The following is a 5,731-nucleotide window of genomic DNA, read 5'->3' as shown; positions in this document are numbered from 1 at the left end:
GTTTATAAAAGACATAAACCAACGAAAATTCTTGCACAATCTAAACCAAAAACTTATGTTTACTATACTTCCACTCACTACATTCATCAATATATAGACTTGAGGAACACAAAGAATTAAATTGAGTTCATGAATTAGGTAGGCTACCGAGTAATGTATTATGAGTTACATTAAATTGACTCTTGATATTTTATCAATTATGGTAACTTTAGTAATAGTGACACTTACTTTATTTTGACCCATAATATTTTATCAGCTATGATAACTTTAGTAATGGTGACTCTTAATCTATTTTGGATAATGAATTGGATATCTTCATTGACAACATTCATCACAAAAAGAGGGGTAAAAATTTATTAAGACAGAAAGGAATACAACAAGGAGAGCTCAACAAGGAGCTCAATCCTGAGCAACAAGATCATCAAATTCTTGCACCATCTCAAAGGACAGTTGCCCCCTATCCCTAATATTCCAACCCGGATCATGACTAGAAGCCCATTTGGCTAAACAATCAGCAGGTCTATTCCATTCTCGCAGAATATACTTGAACCTAATGAACTGAAAAGAGGAAGAGAAGAAAAGAATCTGCTTAACAATAGTGGCCAGTTGCCAATTAACATCCTCAAGCTCTTGCGAAGAAAGCATGTTCACCACTACCTGGGAATCAGACTCACAAATAATCTTACTCCATCCCCACAAGCAACACTGTTCCACAACATATAAAATAGCCTGAGCTTCCATGAGATTGTTAGTATAATCACCCTTATGAATTGAGAAGAAAAATTTAACATTCCCAGAACTACAACGAGCCACTCCGCCAATACCAGCCGGACCAGGATTCCCACGAGAAGAACCATCAGTGTTAATTTTTAGAACTCCACAGGGAGGAGGAGTCCAGTGCCCATCTCGGTTAACTTGACCCTTCCTCTGATGGTGAAGCTTCCTGGACATAGAAGGAAACCTATGAGCCGCAACCCCATCCTGCAGATGAAAATTGAGGCGATTACAGATAGCAAGATCAACCGGATCCATACCCCCATCAAGCTCACACTTCACAAGAATAGTTTCCTGGAGAGAATGTGATATTTTCCACCAAAGATGCAAAACACCAAGCTAAACATCTTGGAATATGCGATGATTCCTCTCCAACCAGATATGCCAAAGCATGAAAGATGGGCCAGCAATCCAAGCAGCATGGAGAGAAGAAGACTTGGAGGGAGCACTACCCAAGCGAGCCCAGAACTCAGGCAAAGAGGAAGCATGTCGACAAGAGCAACCCCAAGCGCTCCACCAAAGGTGCCATATCTAAGTAGAATAGGAGCAATGGAAGAACAGATGGGAGACAGACTCCTCTCCATTACCACACAAAACACAATAAGAGGGGCCCTGAAATCCACGTTTACAAAGATTATCCCAGGTAAGACAACAGTTGTGAGCCACTAGCCACATGAAAAAATTGCACTTGGACCAAGAAACTTTATTCCAGACTTGCTTCCACCAAGGGACCTCAGCATCCCCAAATAATTGTCTAGTTATCTCCTGATACCCAGCAGAGACATGATATTTACCTGACAAGGTACCGCCCCAAGCCAATACATCTGGACCAAGCAAAGAGGAACACTCTCTAGAGGCCAAAATTTGAGAAAGCTCCTGACAATCCATGTCTATACCTCCAGGAGGCCAATCAGAGGAATGCTTCCATCTATAACCAACAACAGGTCCCAATTAATAAGGAGTCTTGTAATGAGCCACTTTATCCCATCCAGCGGCAAGAAAAGAGTCACAAAGAGGCTGAAGATGAGGGTATATGGATAAAATGGAAGGGAATCCATCCCAAGCATCAGACCAAAACAAAGCCTGAGAACCTCCTTTAAATATCCAGAATAGACCCCTCTTCACCAACATCGCACCTGTCTTCAAAGTATGCCAAACCATTGAGCCACGACCTTCAAGAGGAAGTGCAGAAACAGAGCAAGGATCAGCACCATGAAAATATTTATGAGTGATAATACGAGCCCAAAGTTGATGCTATCTAGAGCATCATCGCCAATAAAGTTTAGCAGCCAAAGCTTGTCTACTCAATAGAGCAGAACGAAGACCAAGACCACCCTCCTTTTTAGGCCTACAAACAGTTGCCCAATTAAGCAAGCTCCATTTAGTACTACGCAAATTACCACTCCAAAAGAATTTTCGAGAAAGAGCATCAAACTCCTTGAGAAAGTAAATAGGTGCAGCATGAACCATGCTTCTATAAGTAGGAAGAGCTTGGATAACAGCTTGAAGAAGAGTAACCTGGGCAGCAGTAGAAACCCATCTATGAGTCCAATGATTTACCTTATCCTGGAGCTTGGTAATCAAATTTTTCCAGAAGAGACGTGGCTGCCTGGAACAGCAATAGGAATGCCAAGATAAGTCAAAGGAAGCGAACCTATCTGAAACCGTAGGATACCAACAATCCTGTGCTGAATGGAATCAGGAGTGTTAAAAAAGTAAATGAAAGATTTGTGCTCATTAACTTTCTGGCCTGAAGCTGCCAAATAAATGTCCAAAGCATGTCAAAAGGCTTCAGCTTCCTTGATCCTAGCAAGACTGGCAAGAGCAGAATCATCAACAAATTGAAGATGGGAAAGAGAAGGTAAGCCATTACCCCATCGTCAGCCTTGAATAGAATTTTGGGACACCTGATGCTTAATGAATCTGCCCAAGCCTTCAGCCATGATGATGAATAGATATGGGGAGAGAGGGTCACCCTGGCGGAGGCCTCTAGAAGCACAAAATAGTTGTGAAGGTTGACCATTAATAAGAATAGAAAAAGAGGCAGAAGTAACGCAACTCATAATCCAACTCACCCAATCAGAGCTAAATCCAAAAGAAAGAAGAATACTCCTTAGGAAGCTCCATTTAACTCTATCGTAGGCCTTAGCCATATCCAGCTTAACAAACATGGCTCTCTCCCTTGAAGTAGCCATAGAGTGAATAGCCTCAGTAGCAATAACCACCTCATCCAAAATTTGTCTTCCAACAACAAAACCACCTTGTTCTTCTGAGATAATAATGGGAAGCCACCTTTTCAGTCTCTCAGCAATCAGCTTAGTAATAACTTTTTAGACCACATTACATAAGGCAATTGGTCTAAAAAACTCCAATTGATTAGCACCCTCTCTCTTAGGAATAAGAGTCAAGAATGTAGAGTTCAAAGCTCGAAGCATCTGCTTGCTAGCATAGGATTCTTTAACCACCTCCAACAAATCATGATTAATGATGTCCCAAAATTCTTGAAAGAATTCAACTAGAAAACCATCAGGACCAGGAGCCTTCCCCTTAGGCATGCCAAAGACCACCACCTCTAGCTCTTCCAAAGAGATAGGATGCATGAGATAATCATTCATTTCCTGAGTGATAAGGGAAGGAATATAGGACAAAATAATATTTTCTTCATTATCAGCAGGAGGAGAGTCCTCAGAGAAGAGGGTAGAGAAGTATGAAATAGCCTCCTGGAACAAAGATGGCAAGGAATTCAGTTGGATACCTTGATAATTAACCAAAGAAGAGATAGTGCTCTGATTCCGATGAGATTGCACTGTTTTATGGAAAAAGGCAGTGTTTCGATCACCTTCCTGGAGCCAATCAACTCGAGCCTTTTGCTTCCAAAAAATTTCCTCTCGAAGTTCCCATTCTTCTAGAGCTCTAGAAGCAAGGGATTTAGCCTGGCCAAGATCCTCCGAGAAACCTCGATCTCTAATCTCTCTTGTGATGACATCAAGATTTTCTTGAGCAAGCCTCTTCATAAAGTGAAGATTCCCAAAGCATTCCCTATTCCATATCTTGAGCTGCCTTTTAACATATTGAAGCCTTTTAGAAAATGAGAACATTGCAGTACCATATGCAGGGGCACCATCTTTCCACCAACAGAAAACAAAATCATGAAGAGAGGAGTCACGAAGCCACATCAACTGGAACTTAAAAGGAGGATGCTTCAGAACATAAGCCCCTATAGCAAAAAAATTGATTGGCCAATGATCTGAACCCCTCCAATCAAGGATTTCTGAAGAGGTAGTAAGGGTGCCACTAAGCCAGAAGCAAGAAACAAGAAATCTATCCAGGCATTCTGAGATAGCAGCAACACCAGTCCTACAATTATTCCAGGTATAGAGGCCATTAGAAGGCTTAACATCAGAGAGATGCAAAAGAGATATGTGTTGCCGAAGAAGAGCAGAAGAAGGCCCCAATCTAGCCAAACCACCATGCTTCTCTTCCAGACTTAAAACTGAATTGAAGTCCCCTGCTAACACCCAAGGATGATAAGGATGAAAATTTCTAACATATTGAATATGTTCCCAAAGTTCCTCCTTTCCCACAAGATCAACAGGTGCATACACATTAGTAACCATGATTACCTCTCCTGAGTCTAGAGAAGAAGCTACCATAGAGAGAGCTAAGCGAGAAGACATCCAGCCAAGAGGAGAAATTTTTTGAGGATCCCAAAATATAGCTAAACCACCAGCACTGCCTATTACCCCAACACACTGGCATTGGCCACGAGACCAAATACTAGAGGCATGTTGGACCATACACTCCACAGAGAGCTTAGTCTCTTGGATACAAAAAACATCAGGACTATGATCAACCACCAAGTAATGAATAGCCTTTTGTCTAGGGATGTTATTCAACCCCCTTACATTCCATGAGAGAATAATCATCATTGGGTAGATTTGGAAAAATGAGAATCCAAAGGTTTCACTGAACCAGACTCAATCAATATATCTCCTGTGAGTTTAATCTTCTCTTGGTCTGTTTTGCGCCCACTCCTTAGAGGGGGAGAAGAAGAAGCCCGCTTAAAGGGTCGAGGCAGCAACCCCAAGGGGAGAGGAGATCCCTTGCCCTTACCTGATGGTAGCACATCCTTAACCAAGTCAACCAAAACAACATCATCATCTTCCAACACTGCAGGAGTCACCAGAGCTGCTGTCATAGGAGCTACAAGAACCTCACAATTCTGATATACTACAACTTGAGATGCCCCACAAGCATCATTAGGAATAGATCTCTCATCTGGGCAAGTTGGATCAGAAGAGATAGGAGGAGGAATACCATCCTCTAGAACCATACTATCCAGCACCTCAAAATGGTTAAAACCTGAATCAGATAATCTTTCTTTCAAAGGCCTCTTTTGACCACATCCCTTAGCTCAAGGATGAACAGGAGTAAATCCATCCTTATCCTGCATTGGAGCCTTACCCTTACCTGTAGCATCTTGTGGATTCATCCCCTTGGTAGTATTAACCATTTGAGATTGTCCTTTCCCTGTAGTATCTGCCAAACTACCAGCATTTCCAGCTGTAGACCGATCCACTCCTTTGAAACTCAAGTTACGGGGGCACTGCCGCAGTAAATGACCCTACTCATGACAAATCCAGCAACGGAAAGGGAGGGATTCATAATCTAACTGCTGCACCCAAGAATAATCCCCCAGACAAATTTCCAAAGAATCTGGTAATGGGTTATTCAAATTAATTTCAACACAAATTCTAGCAAAAGAAATAACCTTTTTATCGAGGGTTTGATGTGTAATCGCAGCTGGCTTCCCCAACAAAGTAGCAATTTGTCGAAGGATGTCTTCACGCCAAAATTCCAAGGGAAGACGAGGCAAGCGAACCCAAACTGGTACTGTTGAAGGGAGATCCTCAGCAGAATTAAAACTTGAATGCCAAGGTTTGACAAATAACCCCAC

This window comes from Cupressus sempervirens, chromosome 7 (genome assembly GCF_028749045.1).
Source record: "Cupressus sempervirens isolate cs-2001-9-10 chromosome 7, ASM2874904v1, whole genome shotgun sequence".
Lineage (NCBI taxonomy): Eukaryota > Viridiplantae > Streptophyta > Pinopsida > Cupressales > Cupressaceae > Cupressus > Cupressus sempervirens.
This window is presented reverse-complemented; position numbering follows the sequence as displayed.